At 33.7% G+C, this 25,627-nt stretch overlaps 1 pseudogene across 1 annotated transcript; it reads right to left on the bottom strand.

Moving 5' to 3' along the window:
• Nucleotides 1-1,393: 1,393 nt before the first annotated feature.
• On the bottom strand, nt 1,394-2,338 carry LOC308552409 (small ribosomal subunit protein eS8 pseudogene; annotated as a pseudogene). Its single transcript has 2 exons — nt 1,726-2,338; nt 1,394-1,444 (listed from the first exon to the last, which is right to left on the bottom strand). The product of its transcript is annotated as a small ribosomal subunit protein eS8 pseudogene (transcript).
• Between the last annotated feature and the right edge of the window lie 23,289 nt (nt 2,339-25,627).

Below are 25,627 nucleotides of genomic sequence, written 5' to 3'. Positions count from 1 at the left end.
AACACAGGTGGTAATCATAAGGAGCCAAATGTAGATGTTTATATTGGTACCTTCTCAGAAATAATATATATAATATTATTAATTTATAATTTAGTGTTAAAGATAATGTGTATGGTAAAAATCCATATTGTGATAATATCATTATAATGAAGTAACATATTGAAAATGACAAAATCCATATACAATATTAAGGTTACTAGATTATATATGTAGTAACACTGATTTCTGTAGTCCATCACCTCTAGTATTTAATCAACATTCTAGCAGGGACTCTGCTTTGTCCTCTGATGTATATCCCAATCACATAGATTAGGACTATCACTAAGTCAGTGCACAATAAATAGTAATTGATGAATAAAATTCCAATTGTTATAAAATTGAAAAAATATGGAATGTGAAATATGAACAAGCTGACTGTTAATTTAAATTATTTGGTAGTGTTAATTAAAACTTAAACTTTTTCTTTAGGAACAGACATCCTATTTTGTAATATATATGCATAATACTTACTTATTTTAATTTTAGATACACTGCAATATATAGAGAATGCATTTGGAATGAAAGCAAGATTTATTTTTGACCTTAGGCTTGGCTGCTTTTGTGCCATATCTTATTTTTGGTTCTTGTTATTCCTCTAACAGTAGATAATAAAAGATAACATTGACATTTTTATCATAAAGGTGGCTTCTCTAGCCATTTGGGTCTTTTTAGTGACAGATATTTTCTATTGTCTAAATAGGAATGAATTGTCTTTGGAATTATTGGAACTGTCAAAAACAAAACTGGGAAATACATAATTATGTCCTGGGTATACTGTAAAGAGGATTCAGACATCAAATATAAAATGGTATAGAACAGTGATTTTCAAATTATGTTATATGAATTTCTAGGGGTTCTTTTCTGGTTGCCAAGGAGTCCTCCTTGGAAATGAAGAAAGAGCCAAGCAGACAATGATCCAGGGCCTGCATTTCTGTTTTGAGCAGGTCAAACTGACTTTAACTACTTTATGCTTTGAGCTTTCATAAAAGATCTATCCTGAGGAAAGTAGTACATGGTTATTTAAGCTTAATAGCAACTACATTAAAGATTCTTTGAGGTGTGTTTTTTTTTTTAACTTTCAGGTTCCATAATTCCATAGATGCACAAAAGAAAGGTATCATTTGGTTACATACATAATCTGTTATCTCTTTCCCCTATGAGTACATATTTCCTTCCCTGCAGGAGGATTATATTACCTCTCTCCCGTGAACCATAAAAAATGTAAGGCTCGATAATACTGTGAATCTGGAGGTATTTTTGAGAATATCTACTTGGCTGTATTCAAGAACACTAAATATGTATACAGTAGATTATGTATAAGAATCAGTTATCTTAAAATGCATATAGTCTACAGTTAAACATAGAAATATGTATGCACATATTTGACAGTGAAGGAAAAGATATCCTAAAAGGATTAAATAAAAAATTAATAAAAGTTAAAGTAATTATACAATACCTATGATTAAGTAACTATGTAAAAATGCTACTCATTTTTAATGGTTTGTTTTTGAACAGTCTTAAAATTATAGAAAAGTTGCAAGTACAACAAAGATTTTTTCCCCAGAAACATTTGAGCATACGTTGAGGATCTGATGCCCTATCACTCCAAACCCCAAAATTCTTTATTTTATAACAAGAAACACCTTTATTACATGAGCTAAGATAAGAGGGAGGGGCATTTATTGCCTTTCCAGGCCTTGGCTTCCTCAGATAGAACTCCAGCTCCAAGCCCTTGAGCACATAGACATCGGTTCAGCCATGTTGGCCTGATCTTGAAGCAATGCATGCAAGAAGCTTGCCCTGTAGGATCTGCTCCTCTAGAGCACTGATGATTTTGGCATTCTTTATCCTTTTATTATATTTCTTCCAAATTTTCTTAGATTTTTTTTTTGTTTAAAAACTCTTCCTCCTCAGGAGCCTCCTTGGGCCCCTTCTTCTGGCCCAGGGGCAGGGCTTAGTGAGACTCGTACCACTGTCGGAATGGTGAGCTGTCAATGAGCACGATGCAGTTTTTTATGAGGATCTTGGTGAGGACCAGTTCATAGTTGGATGCATTGTAGAGAACATCAATAATCCTTGTTTTGCACATACAGCACTCAGAGTCCCAGGAGAGGTTGCCCGCATCCAGCCTCAAGGCACAGTTCTTCTTGCAGCATCCCTGCACTGTGTATATGTGGCAGGGGTCAATCTTAGTGTTGGCAGAAGGACATCCCAGCTCATATTTTTGCTTCTTGTGGTGGGGCTTTCTCTTGCCTCCTATCTTGTGGCACTTGTCCCAGTTGTCCCGAGAGACACCCATGGCTCAGCACTTGCTGAAAAGAGGCCAAAATTATTTAATGTGTATCACCTGAACCTAAGTACCTACCCCAGATAACCACAATATGAGTCAAAATTTGAAAATTAACCTTGATACATTACAGCCATTTTGTCTTTAAATATTACTCATCTTGTCAATTATCCTTATGTTGTTCTTTATAGCAAATTGGTCAGGTTCACTTGTGACTATCTAGTTTCCTCTAACTAGAATAAGTTCTCTCTGTTTCTATGACTGTTATAATCTTCAGACCTTTGGAGCATAAGAAAATCATTTTGTAGAGCATTCCTCAATCTAAGTCTGTCTGATGCTTCCTCATGATTATCTAAACAGGCTATTCATCTTTGCCAGGAATATCACAGAAGCTATGTTGAGTCGTCTTTGCACCTGATTAGGTAGCATATAATTTCTATTTTTCCTAACACTGATGATGATCACTTTGATCAGTTGATTCAAGTGTTGTCTGCCAGAGCTCTCCAATCACTTTCTTTTGCGATTAACAAGTATTTTATAGACAGGTACATTGAAGCAATATAAATAGTAAAGTTCCTTATCAAACTTGACATTTATTCAATTTGTTTCCTTATGTCAACATGGGCTCACAATTTTCTACTTTATTCAATGAGTTAAAAACAATATTTATTTAGCCTGTGGGAGAGCCCCTTTAATTTGCTTTTTGAGCCTTATCAGCTTCTGTGAAGTCCCTGCTCAGGCTCCAGCACTCAGACCTTGCACCCTACGGTCATCCTCTGTGCCCCCCCAGCTCAGGCCCAAGAGTGCACACGCCTTCATTGCTGCGTGCCACTGAAGAGTTTTAGGGCTGACATGCCTAGAACAGTGACTTTCAACCTTCTTCATCTCGTGGAACACATAAACTAATTACTAAAAATCTGCAGCACACAAAAAATATATATATTTTGCTGATCTGACCAGAAAATAGGTATAGTTTTGATTCATTCACACATGATGGCTATTGTGTTGGCTGTTGTCATTTTTAAATTTAGCAATATAATGGAAAAGAAGTCAGTGCCACTGACTGAATTAGCCAGACATTGCACGTACACCATGCCAAGGCACACTGGTAGAAAAACTGCTGGCTTAAAATGGTAAAGGGAAAAGATGGTAAAGGGAAGAGGAAAATAAACAATTTATTTTTTTTTATAGTTAAAATGCTAATTTGCTGTTGACTTAGATTTTTCACATGTTCTTTAAGAAAACAGTGAATGTGATAATGGTGGTGGTAATGTGTGTGAGTGCATTTTTTCCCAAAGAGTGTGTCAAATTACAAACATTTGCTTATTAGGATTTATAGAGATCTCAAATTTGAAATAATTAGAAAAATAACCCTGTCTAGGGAAATCTGAAACATTAGCTATAGATCTACTTCTCCTAGGATAAAAGAATCATATTCCCTCTCATAGTCTCAAAACATCAGAACCACCTTTGAACTCTCTTTCTCCCTTATCTTCTACAAAATTCTGTTGGTTACTGTTTGCAGTATTTTTTTATATCTTTAAAAATTTTTTTTTATTAACTTTCTATGTTCCCTTTCTGAGCCTTGATTCTTTCTCCTAATCTGCAATGCAGCAAAACTCATCTTCCTACTGCAAATCTCTACACCTTTATCTGACGCTGTGCTGCCAAATTGTCTTCTGCTCCCCATAGCCAGGAAAATAAAGGTATTCAGCAGCTACTCGAATCTCTTTTCTAAACTACCATTTCAATCTTTTCTTTCCCACTCCTCTTTCAAAAGTAAAGACTAGCTGTTATTTTTGGAAACCCTTGGGTTCCCAGATCAGGACTTTTTTATCTTCTTTCTTACGTGACATTCTTTTTTAATACACCATTTTTTCAGTTCTTCCCCAACATTTAAAGCCATGGCCAAATGCAACCGCCTCTATGAACTGTTACTTGAGTCCCCTGAGTGGAAATACATGTAACCTTTTCCTAACAGAAATGGCGTGTATTATTTTCCACCATATTTTTTATTTTTTCATTTATCAACCAGTTCAAATTTACATTGTGCCAAACAGTAGTCTAGGTGTTTTACAAATACTAATATAATTTTCAAAACGACCCTAGAAAATAGGTACTTGGTTAATCTAATTTTAAAGATTGGGGATCTAATCCACAGCATGTTTAAGAAATTCAGACCTACACAGTTTGACTCTTGAGACCATGTATTTAAATTTTATGCTATATGGATGATATTACTTATATATTTTACTGCATTTCCAAGAATATAAAGGGAAAACCTATATATAAGTCACTTCCTCCAGAGAACCTAGCTCATTACATTGGATTTATAAAACATCCTATAAATATTTGTTTAATATTAAAGTACTAACATTTATTGAGTATATGTTATGGAGAAGTACTATTACTATATAAATTGCATTTTTCAGTTTACTTAATCCTTCAGTAATCTACACAATATGTACTAATATAATACTTTAAAGTTTAAGAAAATCATCTCAGTAAACCCCAAATTACTTATTTTTTTCACTGTCTGCACCAAGAAGTACAGGCTGGGAATATTTGAATATGTGATCTTTAAATCAGTTCACAGTTTGAATAGATTGTCTCAGTTCAGATGAGCAACAATGTAGGCCTGAAAAATGGGTAATGTTACCCTTATTTATAAATGGGAAAACTAAAGTTCAGAGAGGTTGGCTAAATTGCCCAAGATCATAGATTTATAATAAGCACATTTTGGGTTTTAACGCATTATTTTCAGACTTTCAAATCTGAGAGTATCACCTTGTCCCGTTCAACTCCCACATTTGCTTCACAAAATAATAAACACATGAAGGAAGGAATTGTGTTCTCACCCGCCCGTCTCAAGTTAGCCTGTGGGAAACTAAGACCAGAGCTTTAGAAATGCATTAGCCATCAAAGAAAGACATTCCACCATGGCCACATGTTTAAAACGTGATCTCTACAGAGTTCAAAAATGTGAAACTATCTTGCCTCCACATACTGAACATCGGGTCAGTAACAAATAGGCAAGTGACCGACTTCTATGAGAAACATGAACAAACATTTTCTACTCTGAACATATTCATTTTAAAGGAGTAAAAATAAATTATACCCCAAATGACAAAGGGAGTAGCTATGAAGATGTGATTGATTGTATCATCTAATGCCTCAAAATTTTATCCTGCACGTCAACTTAATTAGTGAACAGGGAATACCTATGTAGTTCCTCAAAGACAGTCTTTGGAAAAAGAACAACTGTCCCCAGCCAAATCAATTTAATTGTTAAAGAGGGAGAAAGGAAATTAAACAATGCAGCAAAAAAACAACAGACTAAAGAAACTTGATAAACTTTGTCTATCATAATCAAAAAACTAAAATTAAGGTTATTTATGGCTTAGAGATTTTAAGAATACAATATCAACATTTTACAAGTATTAAATGTAATTTAACACTTCAGAAATAATAGTTATTTTTATCACATATTACACCCAAAGTCAGGGGTCTATGACACTATTCCATAAGAAGGTGACGATATTAGTCAAAGAACATATATGCATAGCCCTTGGACACAGAAAATTGTGTGGTGATGACCAGAGGGAGGGAGGGGGTTGGGTGGAGGTGGACAAAGGTTGGGGGGAATGGGGACATCTATAATAGTGCCAGCAATAAAGATAAATAAATAATAAATAAATAACACTTTCTATGAAAGTCACTCTCAGTAAGGGGGTGAAAGTGGCTGGACTCCTTTGTTTTTATTATATCTCCAACAGAATCCAGAGATTAACAATAAATGTTTATCTACATATCTACCTTTAAAAAATAACACAGTTAATGTTTATTGGGGACAGAAGCTTTCCATTACCCTAAAAAATCTTACTGTCACATCTAACTTAGGTGCTTCTATCCCATGCTGTCATGACTTTTACATAATCAGGATGTTTCCTTATTTCTTTTTGTTGCCTAAATATATTCTATTGATTATTTTTATGTCTATATGATGATGTGCATGAGCAAAAATGTACAAAATTTTTCAATATGTGGAATTTCAAACATAAAATATCTGACCACTGAAAAATTTTAATAGGCATAGTTAAAATGCATTTTCAAATATATTTCATCTTATATTCCAATCAAGTGAATAAAAATACCCATGTTTAACACCCTCAACAATATTTCATTTTTTTTATTGATGAAAGAGAGAGAGATATTTGTTGTTCCACTTATTTAGGCATTCACTGGTTGATTCTTGTATGTGCCCTGACCAGGGATCAAACCAGAAACCAAGGTACATCTGGACAGCACTCTAACCAACTGAGCTACCCAGTCAGGGCCACCTCAGCAATATTTAATCAGATATGAGCACCTTTTTACTTTTAAGGTCTATTGGATAAACAATCACATTCCAATATAGTTTTAAAAATTACTCCCTAGATTATGAATTAGCTTAAGTATTTTTAAAAATGTTTATCAAATTATATTTCTTCTTTTGGGAAGTGTTTGTTTATATATAGTCTCATTCTTCTTTTGGATTATTTGCCTTTTTCATTATTTTTAAGTTACCTTTATAATTTCTAAATATTTCTATTTTTAACATATATTATAATTATATTCTCTTATTCTATTTTTATAAAAGACAAGCATAGTTAGTGCAAGAAGTGATAGTTTTGTCTTTTTCATTCTAATATTTATGCACTGTAGTCATTACTCTTGTCATATTGTGGTACTGAATAAACTGATGAGTGTATGTGCTTGAAACTGTAATTTAAAAATAGCATACCTTATAGAGTTCTCAGGTGAATCTAAAACAATTGTGAGTAGCCAGGCTTCTATCTTTTAGGGAAATTTGTGAGGCATTATCGGTAAAAAACGCTCACTCTCACCACTGACTAAATCATTCTATGTGAGTTGTGTAGTCAGATGCAGCACTGCATCTATTGATATTTTAGCACCTTGGATATCTCATACTCCTATACACTCATAATATCTCTAAAACCTTTTGCAACAGGTAGCATATGCATAAGCTATTATGAAAAACATGACCCAGTGGGTAATTTTACCCTCAAACATGATTTAAATATTTGATAGAGGATGTATTCTGTATAAGATAATAGAACCAAGAAAGCCTCTTTCAGGATAATTTCACTTATAAGGTGATCTCACGTTATAGATCTTGAAGAAATATATTTTAAAGAGGTGCGCTTGTCAGTGTTGTTTTAACTACATCAATGACATAAAATAGTGTCTAAATGTTTGATTTAATAAATAGAACATCAAGACAATCTGAACACCGGTTGCTATTTACTATTTTATGTCTATTGTCTTCTTTGCTTGTTAGCACACATTTGCTGAACTCCAAGAAAGTGGAAGCAATATTACCCTAATAGAAGTTTAGGGAGGTTATTCTGAATGTTATAGTTTGGAAAATTAAAAGAATGAGTGATTGCAAATTGAAAGTTCAATAAACATAAAAGAGTCCAACTTTACAAAATATTTAGCATAGCTACATTTAAGTACAGAAAATTAAAATTACTTTATTATTATTAATACTACGTCCAATACTTAAACAATATAATATTATTTAATAGTTTTTTATTTCCCTGGAAGAAATTGGTGTAGGATATTTATTTAAGTAATGAAATTGGGACATCGTAAATGTAAATGCAGAATTTTCAAGGAAGACGAAGTCATTTGATGTAAAAACCAATTTAACAATGTTGTTTCTGTTATTTACCTCTCATATTTCTTGGGAATCTTGTGCCTTAACAAAATTCAGTCTAACGGTAGATTATACTATAATTCCCAAATTAAGCTATTTTGTTTGTACATAACTATTTTTACAATGTAGTATTATTGTTATAAATATTTTAGAAGATAGCAGGGCAAAAATTAGTGCAGTAATCCATGTAATTAGGCAAGTAAATGCTGAACCTGGAATCAACACAGTTAATTTACTTTTAAAACAAAGAAAATACAACTTTATTCTCATGTTTACTTTCAAATATCAGGATTTTTTTTTTATTGTTAAGATTAGATTTGTTAAGTAAGTGTCCACACTTGTAAACACAATATAAATCTGTTAAATAAATACAACAGAGTATTTTTGGCAATACTATAACAATGGCAAAAAATAATAAAAAGTAAGAAATATTAAACTTATCATGATTTATTATAGTCTTTCATTTGACCAAGTCTGATGCTAGCTAAATCTTAAGGGAATAGTGAGTGATCACATGTGTAGATGAAAAAGTATGTGAATTGAAAGGGGCTGGGGGGGGAGGGCTACCTGAAAAATAGGAAACTTCCACTTTAGCAGATAAATAGCATGTACCTGAAAGGCAGAAAATAAACTAGCTTGGTTGCTAAGGGCAACTCTAAATGCTACTTCTTCAAGCATGACATTGTATTGGAAGATTCATGTCTTTGCATCTGCTATTTATCTATCTGCAAGTGATTAAGATGATGCTATTTTAAGTCAGGTATTCACATAACTGTCAGCATTTGTGAGTTGTGGAGCAGAGAGCATAAGCACATGTGCTAAAATTCTATACCTGATGTGATGCCCAAGGCAGAGAAGTGAGAAAGACAGTGAAGGCTAGAAACATGAAGAAACGTGGGCCTCTTATCAAGGGGAACGTTGCCCTTGTCAAGCAAGGCTGACATTTGCTAGAATGTAACAGGATGTGCATCTGTTTTGGTCAAAACACAGTTGCCGTACAATGGAAAATTACCCGAGATTAACTTCACAAATTTGTTTTGCAGTTCTTTGTCCTGGTACCGTATATAAGATTTGTGAAATAAGTTACAGATGTAAAAATAAATCAGGTTAAAGTTATTAAAAAATGTATAAGGATGCCTCAGATTTGTACAGGTATTGTTATGACTACTAATTATTGTAATGTTTGCCTGGATTCTATTTCAAATGATATTTAAATTTTATACTAGACACTATTTCATGGCATGTAAACATTTATAACTATTTTTTCTAGCTTTATTGAGGTATAATTGAAAAATAAAAATTGTATATACTTAAGGCATACAATTCCATGTTTTTATATATGTATGCATTGTGAAATGATTACCCAAATCAAGATGATTAACATATCCAGCACCTCACAGTTACCTTTTTTGTTTTTGTAGTGAGGACACTTAAGATTTTCTTAAGGAATTTCAAGTATACACTAAAGAATAAATAAGTACTCTTGCCATGCTGTACATTAGATCTCCAGAATTTATTCATCCTGTATAAATGCAACTTCATATCCTTTAACTGACATCTCCCCATTTGCCCAACTCCCCAGCCCCTGACAACCACCATTTTACTCTCTGCTTCGAAGAGTTTGACATTTTAAGATTCCACATATGAGAGATATGATGCTATAATTATAATCGTGAAGCCTAAGTATTTAAAATTGTTGCTCTTATCAAAGTTGTGATATTGATCTGAGCTGGAAGAAAACAACTATCAATTGCATTTTCCTAATGAAACCATGGTTATTGGAAAAAGAAAAGTCCCATTATAAGTTTGGTATCTGGTATTTTTTTTTGTTTGTACAAAAGGTATGGAGGTTACACAACGGGTTGGTAGTTGCCTGTAGGCTGTGCTTTTCATTCCACCACTAGAATGTGAATTAATTTGAAAGCAGGGCCTCTTTTCATCCTTGTTTCCCGAGTAAGATGCTGCAAGTCAATGCTTTTAGACAATATATTTTAATTTGTAGTGCTTCAGGTGCACTAACTATAATGTAGACCTTAAAACTCACAAAATAACTTGACTCCTTATTCACTATAATCTAAAAAACAATTCCTAATTCTTAATATTAAAAAAATGACATAAGGACTGTGGAAAGGGACTTACCCAGATAAAGAAGAAAGCTTTGACATTGTATGTAGCATAAATAAACTTAATATCAAAGCTATCACTTTACTTTGCACCTGCAAACAGGTAAGTTGCCAGCAGACCACTGAGCACAGGTGTTATGTACTCAATTCACCTGAGACCCCTAAACAGAATAAACGGCTACATTTACTTCTCCATAAAGCCTCTGAGTGGATCTTTAGGAAGCTCTTGACAGAGTGAACTTTTCTACTCCCTAAAAGTAGTTAGATCCAAATTCAGTCTCACTGTTTGTGCCAATGATATATAAAAAAGTCTGTGGTATTACTTGGTACATCAAAATCAATGGATCAGAAAGCTGATGCAAAAGGAGAATTATATAATAATGTTCTGTAATTATTAATAAAAGAGGTGGCTATATCCAGTCCCAGTGAGACATGGTGAATTGATTTTCTTTAACAAGCTCAGCAGGAGACTCTGAGCTTAGCACAATAAAACAAATGCTTATATTAGAACAGAGGCCTGCATGGGGTAATATTAAAGCATGTGCCTTCTCAAAAACCACACTCAGATTCCTTTTGAACAGGTCCGTTTGGGGCCCAGAAATTTTAATGCTTGACAAACTTGGTCCCCATACATTTCTGATAAAGTTAACATAGAATGAACTTCTTATTAAAAGTAAGGTTTACTGAGGCATTGCAGACACAAATAAAATTACCCTCTTTAAGAGCAGTTTGATGAGTTGTATAACTACAACATTAGCAATGTGTATAAGTTTGACCACCCTAAAACTTTTCCTCTTGCCTTTTTGCATTCAGTGCCTCTTCCTGCCCTAAACATCTGAGAACCATTCATTTGCTTTCTGTCACTACAGTTTTGCGTTTATCAGAATGGCACATAAAAAGAGTCACAGCATGTGCATACCAAGTGTTCTTTCATTTATCATTATGCTGTTAAGATTCACACATATTGTTGCATCTATCAGTAATGTATTTTGTATTTTTTATTGCAAAGTAATATTTCACTTTATGGGTATACCACAATTTCTTAATTCATTAACAAGCATGTGCACATTTAAGCTTTTTAATAGATTTTGACAGTTATAGCTAGAGCTGCTATGACTATTAGCAAGTATGTCTCTGTGTGGACACGAGTCTGCATTTCTCTTGGAATTGTTGGGTCATATAGTAGTTGTATGTTTAATGTTACAAGAAAGGGCCAAACTGCTTTCCAAAGTGGCTATGCTATTTTGCATTCCACCAACAATGTATGAAAAGTCAATTTGCTTTACACACTTGCCAGAACATGGTATTATTGGTCATTTTCACTTTATCCATTCCAGTGGATATGTAGGGGTGTCTCATTATATTTTAATTTGCACTTTTCTATTGACTTATGATGATGAGGGTCTTTACCTGTTCTTATTGACATTTGGGATATCTTTAGTGGTGTCCATTCAAATGTTTTTATTAGTACAAAATTGGGTTATGTTTTTAATGTTGAGTTCTAGAATTCTTTATATATTGTGGATAAAAATCCTTTAAAAGATCTCTGCTTTGAAATTATTTCATGACATCTGTGCTTTGTATTTTCATTTGTAATGGTGACCTTCAAAATGCAGTTTTAATTTTGACAAAAGGCAATTTATCAACTTTATGGTTGTGCTTTTAGTATATCTAAAAAATCTTGGTGAAGATAAGGTGAAAAAAAGTCCTCCTACTTCTTCTAGAAATTTTATAGTATTAGCTCATAAATTTAGTCTGTTTCAAGTAGATTTTTGTATATGGTGCAAAATAAGAGTCAGAGTTCATTATTTTTGTCTATGGGTATTTACTTTTTATACTTTTTCTATCACTATTGAAACAATGATCTCCACTGAATTACTTGTCATTTTTTATCAAGAATTACGTTACCAGATATGTTAGGATATATATTTCTGAACTCATATTCCATCAATTTACGTGTCTATCCTTAAGCCAATACCACACTTTACTGATTCCTGTAGCTTTGTAATAGGTCTGAATATCAGATCAATTTTGTTACTCGTTTGTTTTTCAAAATAGTTTTGGTTTTCTAAATCCTTTGTATTTCCATTTGAATTTTAAAATCAGTTGCTTATTTTAACAAAAATGCCCATTTTAAAAAATGAGTCTTTCAATCCAAGAACACAATAGATCTCTCCATTTATTTATAACTTAAGTTTTGTTAGCAATATTTTCTAATTTTTAGTTTAAAGGTTTGGTATTTTTTTTAGTGTTTTATTAAAACCACTGAAACTTTTAATTTTATTTTTTAGAGGAAGCCCTGGAGCTCATGGGAAGAGTGGAGGGACCATTGGAGGCACCTGGGGCAGAATCATAGGTGATGGAGATCCCAGGGATGGTCAGAGTCCCAAATACCTGAGTTTCTGTCCCTAATCTTTCTTTTCCTTGTACCCAGCTGCCTAAAAATGTGCCTGTTATAGATTTGTTTGAATAATAATTATTTTCTTTTAAATATGCAAGCACCTCTACACAGGCTAGGCCTCACTCTCATGCACACACTGGAGTCTGTGCACACTCTGGCTGAGACAAGGACCTTGAGGGCACAACTATTTTTAAATTTAAATGTCCATTACAAGTTTTTAGAAATTAAACCACCTTTTGTATATTAATCACAAGTCTTCTGGACTTGATACACACATATCTAGTAGATTTTTTTGGTAGGTTCCTTGGAATTTTCCACAAAAATGTATGCATTATGTGAGAAGAACAATACTTTTATTCCTTTTCTTCCCCAATCTACATGATTTTTCTTTTTTAATGCATATTTTACTCTAAGGACCACCTGTTACAGTTTTGAATACAAGTTGCAAGAGTGGATATCTATTTCATCTCTTTGTCTCTGTGTAACAAACTACCATAGACTTAAGTGTCTTAGAGTATCTTTTCATTATAACTCACAGCTCTGAGGTCAGAAGTCTTAGCAGGCACATATCAGTTCTCTGCTCAAGGTCTCATAAACTGAAATCAGAATATCAGCTGTGTTATTTTCTGGAAGCTTTGGAGAAGAATCTGTTTCCAAGCTCATTTAGGTTATTGGCAGAATTCAGTTCCAAGTGGTTGTAGGAAATAGATCCCCATTTCCTTCCTGGCTATCAGCTAGAAGCTGCTCGCAGGTTTTTCAGGCTGCCTGCCTCCATTGCCATGTGTTCCCTTCCAACTTCAAAGCCAGCAACAGAGAATCTCCTTCATCTGGAGTCCCTCTCACACTTGGTTGATTTTATCTGTCTCTGCCTTCTAGACCCAGATTTAAAGGCCCATATGATTATATCTAGGGCATTTGGGTAATCTATCTTTTGACTAATTTTAAAAAATTGATTAAAAATTTACATGTATAAAATCACTTTTCCCCATGTAGCATAACATAATCGCAGAAGTGATATCTCATTGTATTCACAGGACCCTCCCATTCTCAAGGGTAGGAGATTGTACAAGGGCTGAGCTCATTGAGTCATCTTATAATTCTGCCTATCAAGACATTCATGCCTTTTTCCTAATTTTAAGGGGAAATCAGTCTTTCACCATAAAATTTGGTCTTAGCTACAGGTATTTTGGTAGAGGTTATTTGGTTAAGAATTTTTACTTCTATTACTAGTTTGCTAAAAGTTTTTTTTGAACAGTTGTTGAATTTTTTCAAATGATTTTTTTCTATTCACATGCTCATCTTTTTTTGTGGGTTTTTTTTTGCTTTTTTAAGTCAGTATATATGGTTAATTACATTGATTACTTTTATAAAATTAAATTTAATGTGGTGACATTAGTTAGTAGGACCATATAGGTTTCAAGTATAAATTTCTATGATAAATGATCTGTATATTGCACTGTATGTGCACCAGCCAAAGTCAAATCATCTTCCATCACCATATATTTGGCCCCTTTTACCCTTTACTACCCCCCAATCCCTTCCCTCTGGTAACTACCATACTGTTGTGTCTATGAGTTTCAGTTTTATATACAGCATATGAGTGAAATTATATAATTCGTAGTTTTTTCTGACTGACTTATTTCATTTAGCATAATATTCTCAAAGTCCATCCATGTTGTCACTATTTCATCTTTTCTTGTGGCTGAGTAGTTCTACTTTTTTTAATTGTTGACACTGTTACAGATGTTCCCCATTCCCTCACCCCACCCCCGCCTTTGCCCACCTTCACCCAGCCCTTGCACCCCCTTCCCTCTGGCCATCACCACACTGCTGTTTGTGTCCATGGGTTATGCAGATATGTTCTTCAGCCAATCCCTTCCCCTTTTTCATCCAGTCCCTCACCCACCCCTCCCCTCTGACAACTGTCAAACTGGTCCATAATTCATGCCTCTGTTTCTATTTTGTTCATCTGCTTATTTTGTTCATTAGATTCCACATATAACTGAGACCATATGATATTTGTCTTTCTATGACTGACTTATTTCACTTAGCATAATAAACTCCAGGTCCATACATGCTGTGGCAAAAGGTGAGATTTCCTTCTTTCTTATAGGCCTGTAACTGTACCACAGCATGATGGGCACTTGGGCTGTTTCCAGATCTTGGCTATTGTAAATAACACTACTGTATACATAGGGGTGCATAAATTCTTTCAAATTGGTGTTTTGGGTTTCTTAGGATATATTCCCAGAAGTGGGATCACTGGATCAAGCAGCAGTCCCTTTTTAAATTTTTTGAGGAAACTTCATACTGTTTCCCACAGTCTGCATTCCCACCAACAGTGCACATCAATGTCCCATTGACCTATATGCCTTTTCTCCACATCTTCACCAGCACTTGTTGATTTATTGATAGTAGCCATTCTGACAGGAGGGAAGTGACGCCTCCTTGCAGTTTTAATTTGCGTCTCTCTGATGATTAGTGAAGTTGAGCACTTTTTCATATGTCTATTGGCCATCTGTATGTCCTCTTTGAAATGTCTATTCAAGTTATTAGCCCGTTTTTTAATTGGATTGTTTGTCTTCCTGGTGTTGAGTTGTATAAATTCTTTAGGTATTTTGGATATTAACCCCTTAATTATAACCCAAGTATAATTGGTGAATATGTTCTCCCATACAGTGGGCTCCCTTTTCATTTTGTTGATCTTTTTTTTTTTTCTTTTTTTTTTTTTTTGCTGTGTAGAAGCTTTTTAGTTTGATGTAGTCCCATTTGTTTATTTCTTTCCTTTATTTATCTTGGTTGAGAGATGTCTGAGATTTTACTGCCTATGTTTTCTTCTAGGATTTTATGATTTTACAACTTACATTTACATCTTTTATCCATTTTGAGTTTATTCTTATGTATGGTGTAAGTTGATGGTCTAGTTTCTTTCTTTTTTTTTTTTTTTTTTGCATGTACCTGTCCAATTTTCTCAGCACCATTTATCCCATTGTATGTTCTTGCCTCTTTTGTCAAATATTAATAGACTATATAGGCATGGGTTGATTTCTGGGCTCTCTGTTCTGTTCCATTGATCTATATGCCTGTTTTTATGTCAGTACCAGTCTATTTTTATTACAATGGCCTTGTAGTACATTTTGATATTAGGTATTATGATACCTCCAACTTTTTTTTCCCCTCAGGATTGATGAGGCTATTCAAGGTCTTCTTTGGTTCCATATAATTTTTGGAATATTTTTTCTAGATCTGTGAAATATGCTGTTTGTATTTTAATAAGAATTGCATTGAAACTGTACATTGCTTTGGGTAGTGTGGACATTTTAGTGATGTTAATTCTTCTAATCCATGAATACTTATTTGTATTTATCTCAATTTCTTTCTTCAATGTCTTATAGTTTTCTAAGTACATATCTTTTACCTCCTTGATTAATGTATTCTTAGGTACCTTATTTTTGTTGCAGTAATAAGTGGTATTGTTTTCTTAGTTTCTTTTCTGATAGTTCATTATTGGTGTATAGAAATCTCACTGATTTCTGGATATTAATTTTGTATCCTGCCCCTTTGCCAAATTCATTTAGTAGTTCTGGTAGCTTTTGGTGGGGTGTTTAGGGTTTTCTATGTACAATATTATGTCATCTTTGAATAATGACAGTTTTACTTTCTCCTTTCCAATTTGGATGCCATTTATTTCTTCTTCTTGTCTGATTACTGTGGCTAGGACTTCCAGTACTGTGTTGAATAAAAGTTGTGAAAGCAGACATCCTTATCTTGTTCCTGAGTAGTATTAATTTTTAAAGTATTGAATCAACTTTGCATTCTTGAGATAACCCCCACTTGTTTATGATGAATTATCCTTTTTATATTTTGCGTGATTATATTTGCTAAAATTTTGTTAAAAATTATTGAATCTATGTTCATGTGGGATATTATCATGCAATTTTTTCTTGTATTGTTTTTACTTTTGGAATCAGGGTAATGCTGGCCTTCTAAAATTGATCATCATATGTTTCTTCTTATATTTTCTGGAAAAGTTTGTGTATAGAGACATACCTCAAAGATACTGCAAGTTCAGTTCCAGACCACTTCAATAAAGCAAATATTGCAATAAAGGAAATCATTTTAATTTGTTAGTTTCCAAGTGCATATAAAAATTATGTTTATATTATACTGTAGTCTATTAAGTGTACAATAGCATTACGTCTGAAAAATCAATGTACATACTTTAGTTAAAGTATTTTCTTGCTAAAAAATGCTAATCATCATCTGAGGCTGTTGAAAAATGGTGTCAATAGATTTGCTTGACACAGGGTTGCCATAAGCCTTCAATTTGTAAAAAATACAGTAGTATCTTTGCACTTTATTGCACTGAGAAGTGCAATAAAGTGAAGCACTATAAAAGGAGGTATGCCTATAATTGGTATATTTTCTTACTTGAAAATTAGCTAGACTGCAACATTAAAGTCATTTAAGCATGTTTTCTCTGTAGAATTTTTACCAAAAATTCAACTTATTTAATTGGTATAAAGCCTACCTGGATTTATAATTCTCTCTTGTCATTTTATTATTTCATCTAAGTTGTTGAAGCTATTGACATAAAAATTTACTTAATAGCCACCTATTGTCTTTTTTAAAGTGTTTGGAATCTACCATAATGCCCCCCTTTTTATTCCTCCTAATGGTAATTTGTGTCTTCTCAATTTTGTTTCTGATCAATCTGGCTTGAGCTTTATCAATGTGATCCAATTAATTTCTCTATTGTTTATTTATTTATATTTTATTAAATTTTAAATAAAGGTTTTATTTTATAACAATTTTAAATATAAAAGAATATTGCAAAGTAAGTATTGAGGGCTCCCGTGTACTAGGCTGCTTTTCCTATTATTAATGTCTTACATTACTATGGTAGACTTATCACAATAAATAAACAAATATTGATACATCATTATTAAATAAAATTCAACTTCATTCAGTTTTGCTATGCTTTTATGTAACGACTAATTTTTCTGGTCCAGGAGCCCATCTAGAATATCACATCTCTTTAACTCTTGGCTGTGATGGCTTCTTAGATTTTCCTTGTTTTTGATGACCTTGGCCACTTTAAAGATTATTACTCTGCTCAGCTCTTTTGTATAATGTTCCTCATTTAGCATTTGTCTGACAATTTTCCTCATGATTAGACTGGGGTTATGGGTTATTGGGAGGAAGATTACTGAGGTTAAGTGCCGTTTTTTTCACATCATAGCAAGGGTACCTATCTTATCACTGTTAATGTTGACCTTGATCAACTAGCTGAGGTGGTATTTGCCAAGTCCCTCAACTGTAAAGTTAATTGTCTGTTCCCCCAGCTCCCCCCACACACACATCACACTGTACTCTTCAGAAGGAAGTCACTATGTACAGCTCACACATAAGGAGTGGGAAATTATGCTTCCTTTCCTTGAAGAGTGAATATTTGCATAAATTATTTGTAACTCATGCTGGGTTGAGTAGTGGCCCCTTCAAATTCATGTTTTTCTCAAAACCTCAGAACATGACCTTGTTTGGAAAAAGTGATTGCAGATGTAATTAAAACAAGGTCATACTAGAATAAGGTGGGGGAGTAGGGTGAGCCGTTAATACAATATGACTAAATTCTTTATAGGAAAAGAGACACCTGGACAGAAACACACAGAAGGAAGACAGACATGATGATGGAGGGACAGTTTGTATTGATGCATCTACAAATAAGGAATGCTGATTGCTGGCAACTACCAGAAACTAGAAAGAAGCAAGGACAGACTCTCCCCTAGTGTTCAAAGAACTCGTGGTCCTGCCAACAACTTGACAGTGAAAGAGATTGTGAGAGAATAAATTTCTGTTATTTTAAGCCACCCAGTTCATTGTGCTTTGTTATGGCAGCCCTACCAAACTCAGAGAGTTCTTCTGAATGAAATATTTGTCTCTTCTCCCACATTTATGTATCTATTCAATTGTTTATTTTTAAATGAACCCCCAAATGGTATAGTGGTAGCCAAGGGGTTTGATGGTTTAAAAAAAATGTCTACCCTTCCCTTGGTGGCAGGTAGTTTTTGTCTGTATAGAAAAAGAGTGCAGTAGTCTGTGCCCTGCTGCAACTTAATTACCATTTATACACCCGTGCCACTGAGGAGAGCTCTCTCCGGTCTCCTGCCCTGAAACCAAACTACCCCACAGGCACCCAGGGGAAGCCCATGGGAAAGATGTCACAAGTAATAGAAAACTCTGTTGTATCTGTGGCTATAGGGCGACAGACACACCATCTAAATCATCACCAAAATCATCACACTAGCCAGTCCTTGTCCTTTAAACTTTTGGTAATTTTTTTTCACTTTCTTCTTCCCCACTCTTAAGGATGCCATTCTTTCAAAGGCGAACCATGTCTGTATCTCCTGTCTTTCATAAGAGAGATTTAGCACCCTTTGGATTATGATTTTTATAGATTGTCTGGCTTTTTTTTTTTCCCCTCATTGTGAAGGTGGGGTTGATATTGTCTTGTGGTTTTTAACATCTTAAGTGCAAATGGAAGCTGATGCAGACAGAACCCTAAGAATAAATAATTTTCTTAAAAAGCTTGAAAGAATTGAGCACTGAAAGAAGTCTTAGGGTTCCATTTCTGTCAGTGATTATCTATATGAAAAATTAAGATAACTGTATTCCTCACTAGTTTAAACTAATGGGATAATTGATTAACTTATGTAAAATTACCTATTTCAGAAACATAGTGGAATCTTCTGAATTGTCTTGTTAGTCCACTTGCAGAAACTCTGGTACCTGAGGGAACTATGTTTCAAATAAAATGAAAAGTTGAGGGTGGGGACTGAAGCTGAAATTGGAAATCACATTTAAGAAGCTTATAATGAGAAAGGGCTTTCAAATATTTTCCCCTTTTCTTTTTCTAACTTATCTTTAGGTGAAATAATATTTACAGTCTCTTTATTCCCCATAGGGAACCCAAAATCATTAATACAAGTACGTTAATTTTAAGAAGAAAACAACACTGGGTGCTTATGGAGATTTAAAACCTTTCCTGAAGTGAAAAAGTGAAGATACCTATCATTTATGAATAAAGCACCCTCTATGCCCCAGTGCTGGCCAGAGATGAAATATTTCATGCAATGAGTAAACACAATGCTTGTAACAACTATAGCACTTTATTTAGCATTCTTGTGCACATGTACCCAGAGGTGTTAAAAATGTTTAGTAAATGAAAATAATACATAAATGCATATCCAATTTTTTACTCTCCCAACAGACTGCTAAAACAAAGACTTAGTTGAGCTAAAAGTAATGAAATGAAACTGAGCCAAGAAAAATTTAAGCTCCATATAAAGAGGGAAAGATAGTAAACAGATTTATTAAAGTATGCAATTTTCTCCTTAGAGGGTTGTTAAAGACCTGAGCTAAGTCATTTTAAAAAGGCCCTGGGAAACATACAAATACCTACACATAGCATTAAGAAACATACTAGTAAGACTTATTTGCACTAGTTGCCAAACCATCTAAATGCTTACTTACCTTTAATATTCTTGAAGAGCCATAGTTATAAAAAAGTTTCATAGTATATACTATACTTGGAAAATAAATTACAGGATTAAAGAGTTAAAACTATGGAAATTGCGAAGAAATTTTTAATTTATTTATGTATCATATTGGAGAAGGAAAGGTCTTTTTATACCAGTGCACAAAAACCTTATGTCATCATGTTAAACTTCACTAATTAAGATTTCAATTATTCTTTTTTTTTTTCAAGTACATAATATGAACACATTTTTATTTTCATATGAAATGCAATTTTATTTTGTTACATCAACAAGATTCTTATCAATTACATATGCCATCTTGAAGACATATACCCTTTAGAAAGTCACATTAACCAGTTTGCCTATGAGGTTAGCATATAATATCCTAAAGTTAGTGTGTCCCAGGCAATATCTTCCAGAATGGGTGCCCCTCTCCTATTATTTCCTTCCTACAAGCCATTTTCTCATACTGATGCCTGAATAATGAGTTATTCTTACCAGTTAATGTCCACAACAAGAAATAATCAGATAAAAATATGATAAATATGGCATTCAAAATTAACAATAGGAGCCAATATTTACTGAACAATTATTTCATGTCAGTTGCTCTTCTACCTACTTTAGAAATATTAGTTTGTTGAAATTGCCTAACAATCAAATGAAGTACAAAATATTAGTGTCCACATTATGTAGATGTAGAAACTCCTGGTTAGATATATGGACTTTTCCATGTTCTCACAGTCATTAAGTGTTTATGCAGTATAACAAGAACAAAATCTAGGTCTGGGTACCCTAAATCAGAGCTCCTCAGAATTTAATGTGCATTTGGATCAACCAGGGATCTTGTTAAAATGCAAATTATGATTCACTATGTCTGGGTTGAGGCTCTGGTGTCTGTGTTTCTAATAAGCTTCCAGATGAGCCTGATGTTGCCTGTCCAAAAACCACACTGTGACTAGTAAGGCTACAGAGTATGACATTTTACTACTAAACTACACTGCCTCACGTGGATATCAACTGACTCAATCCCAAATAAGATACAGCTAATTATGGAGTGATGAGGCCCAATTATGTGTTTAAGTATGACGGGTGGTAAGGCTGGGATCAGTAATTCTATATAGGATAATAAGTGTTTAAATTGATGAAATGATTTTGGAGACACTGGCAAGAGTTTCCAAAATTTAAAATAAAAAATCTCAAAACTTCATTACATCTAATTGTATGTCTATAAATCTATTACAGAAATGGATTCTTATATGTGCTTAAATATATATTTTTAAAGTGTTGATTGCATTATTATTTCTAACAACCCCAAACTGGAATTCTCTAAAGTATTTAACAGTAGGAGAAAAGTTAAATAAATAGAACAAATCTATCCAATTAAATATTGGAAAGCATTAAAAAATAAATATATTAAAATTACCTTATTAGAAAATAATTTCATTTGTTTTGTAAGCCCAGTGTTGGTAGGGCTTTCTATTCATGTCTGTAACATCCATACAGGTGAAGCATGCCTTTTACACAGCAGGTGCTCAAAACCCAATATTTCTTGTTGCCTAAATTAATGTATGCCTTCTAAGTTATATTATTGAGAGAGAAAATGTATGGTAATATTTATAGATTTGGAGGAAATTCTATACATTTTGGGTAAAGGTAGAATTATACTCATACTACCATCTATGGTTTGAATATTTAATGTTTGCAATTTAAGGTTTTGCTAATTTGTGGAAAATAAAATTAATTAAAATATACCCAAAAAAAAAGCATCAGAAATATCAAGAAATTAGCATGTTAGTCTTCAAATTCCAATCTCTTTTTTTTTCATGATTCAAAACATGTCACATAAAATTTACATCTTAGCCATTTTTAAGTGTACACAGTTCAATAGTATGAAGTATTTTCACGAGATCTCCAGAGTTTTTTCATCCTGCAAATCTGAAACTCTATACCCATTAAACAACCACCACAGTCTCTTTTAAAAGAAGGGCTTCAAGCTACTGTGTTGAATCAAAGATAAATTTCCTTCCAGATTTCTTCCACATATTTTATTCATACATTTAAGTTTGTGCTGCCAAAATTAGCCTCTAGGCTTCTCCTTTGTCAAATTTTTAGGAGTCCACTTTGTTTAATGCTGTTCCCCACAATATAGGTATAGACAAAGCAAATTAAATATTATCAAATGATTTGTACCACTATCTAGTTCTACGTATAAATTTTACAATACTAAATATGCTACAGAAATTATGAAGCAATTGGGAAATGAAAAAGGGCGATATGACCAAAAGAAAATGTTCTACTATATATTCTAAATCTGTTTGAGTGTGTTCACAGTGGCTATTTTTATTCTTCAAGTCTGCCAAAATTTAGTTGTAAATAAAATGGAATCTTTCAAAATCTGGCAGAGGCTAAATTATTAATCCAGATCCTAGGGCTTTATAATGCATTTTATATAATTTACAACTACAATTCTATTGTTCAGTTTTAGAATATGTAAACACATCTATTTCTGAAGATTGAGCCAGATATGTCCTTGTTCTTTAGGCTTTTGACTATTTACTGGAATATATGGATTTGAGCTGTTTCAAATCTCTAGGACTAGAAACTCCATCCTGAAGTCCTGATTTATGTCATGAAACATTTGAGTACTGCAATTTCATCTTCTCCTGAGATGAGTTCACCACCAGGTAATTTGAAGAAAGTCACTCCAGGCTAAACACTAACACATGATATGGCTGACACTCATGTGTAACAAGAACTGATTTTTCCATTCATCCTATTTTCAATCTGTCAAATTCCTTTTTTGTGTGTACTGAAATCTAACCGCAATAGGGCCTCACTTCGCACAGAAGGAATTGGGGGGGGGGCATAAAAATGCATAACAAGTAGAAGATATAAGTTGATGGTAGGTCTTGAGTGAGGGAATAGATTGCCAGATGTACTCAGGAACAAGCTGGTTGACACTACAGAGATCTCTTGCTGATAATCAGGGTCCTATTCTCAGGGTGCCCCAGATGAAAGTCACCAGAATCACCCTCCATTGCTCAGAGTTAACCTGGAAACCTCCTTTTTAAAAATTGATTGATTGATTTGAGAGAGAGAGAAAATCAGCTGCATAAATTAGACTTTTCCTTTTGTAATCCAAGTACAATTTTAAGTGATGTCTAATTTAGTGTTTGTTCACAAATTCCTGCAGCTAAATTTATAGCTTTGGTTATAAATAAATAAATATAAATAAATAAATATTTTTCTATTTATCCAGTATATTGTTCTTTGTCACCAAAAATGAACATGCACTCTGATTTACTGAGGTTTTTAACATCCACTTTGGGGATTAAAATGTACTAAAATTGTTATGTTATCAGTTTAAACCTTACAGACCAAAGTATCTCTTACAAATATATAACCAATTTATTTCTTTTTACTCAGTGGAGTTTACTATGTATTTGTATATACTGTTAAAGTGAGTATTCAATGCCCATGGCTCCTCAAGGTTAGTTATGACACCAGTCATTTCCATTTCAATGCTCATGGCTGAGGTGCAGGTGTGGCTGGCTCCGAGGCCTCCCCCTCCAGCTAAGCCCGGTGCTGACAGTGCAGGTGCAGGAAGAGGTCGTCGTGTGAAACGGATTTCAGGTCGCTTCCTGAGGCCGCGATTCTTTCCTCAAAGTGGCTAATTATGAAAACTATGGCATGACTGATACTTCGTTCTCCTGTCCTTACCTGGATCCCCCTGCTGATTGGAACTTGACATGGGCAGTCTGGATGGCTTAAAGGAAACGCAACATTTGAACTAAAAGATCCAAGAAATTGCTGCAAAAGCTAATTTGGGGTGGGCAGTTTCAGGCCCATGTTGAAAATGTGACAACTTTTGTTCTAGTACAACTCTTATAGGACTTATGTAGTGTACAGGATATCAGAAGTTTACATGAAGAATAATTATTTTCTATCATCAGTCCAATGATCATTTAAGACTTAGGTAGTGACAGTGTTTATTTAATAAATGCATGCATGCAATTTTGTGTGGTGTATGGGTGTGACCTTTTGCATGCATGTTTATGCATTCACAAAACTCATAGTGCTAACTTTTTTCATGATACAAACTTTCAGGTTTTCTTTTGGTATCTCACTTGCACTCACAATAGCAATCATGTTTGCTTGGTACCATTACTCTCATAGTTTAATTTGGAGTACAGATTGTGAATTTGTAAAATGGCCAGTTGGGATTAATTAGATTTATACAATTTTTAAGAAGATGGAGACCAATCAAAGTGAAGTTGCTTATCTATAACTAAACTGACAATATTTTCATATTAAGACATATGTCATTGAAATATAGAGTCACATATCTACTAAAGTTGAATTCAAAGACATACTAAGACTTGCTACTCAAAGTGTAGTCTGGAGACCAGTAGCATCAGCATGATCTGCAACCTTGTCAGAAACGCACGCTCTCAGGAACCTCCACAGACTAAAGTGGATCTGTATTCTAACAATAACAAGATTCCAAATGATTGGTATTTTCATCAGAATTTCAAGTGCACAGTACTGGGAATAAATAAATGTTATTTTCTCTATCCAATATATTGTTCTTTGTCACCAAAAATGAACATGGACTTTGATTTATTAAGGTTTTTAACATCCATTTTGGGGATTAAAATGCACTAAAATTGTTATGCTATCAGTTTAAACCTTACAGGCCTAAGTATTTCTTATAAATATATAACCTATTTATTTCTTTTTACAACAAATCAGAATAGAATATATTTCTGGAATGCAGATAGTTTTCTAAACAAATTAATGTTGAAAGCAATTAAAAACATACACATGTAAATTTCTAAATTAAAAAAAGAGAGCAAATAGCAAAATGAAGGAAAATATTTGTCCCAGATATGGTAAGTACAGAATTGTCAGTAAATAGGCAAAAGATATAGTGATTTATTGTTTTTTTATACCTATTGTGCTAGGACCCCTTTGACAGCTTTTTGACATTAAACATGTTAATTTTTCTGTTCTTTAATTTTCTCATCTATAAAATGGGACAACAATAATATTTCCATTAGAAGGCTATTGTGAAAATTGTATAATTTATACATGTAAAATATTTAGAAGAGTACCAGACACATAGAAAACACTTAATTATCATTCACTCTTACTATTGGTTTTTGATGTCAGGCACAGGTGTTAGGCCACTGGTTGCATGAAATCTTTGCTCAGAGAAATCTGGCTCCAGAGAAATGCACCTACCAACCTTTGCTCACTGGCTCCAGAGAAATGCACCTACCAACCCTATAGTTAACCACATAGCTTAACCAAGTTCAGCCCTGACAGCCAAAGTCATAGCAGCTGTACTCATGATCAGTACTATTTTATACACCCTTCATCAAAGAGGTAAAGCAAACCCCCCAAAAATTGGCTGATGCCATTAAAAATAAAACATGAAAGAAACGGAACTTTCTCAAGGACGTCTTTTTTTGTCTAAAGGGAATTTAATGAAAGCATGGTGTACTTGAAGGAGAA

Source organism: Miniopterus schreibersii (genome assembly GCF_964146895.1).
Source record: "Miniopterus schreibersii genome assembly, chromosome: 2".
Classification (NCBI taxonomy): Eukaryota; Metazoa; Chordata; class Mammalia; order Chiroptera; family Miniopteridae; genus Miniopterus; species Miniopterus schreibersii.
This window is presented reverse-complemented; position numbering and strand designations above follow the sequence as displayed.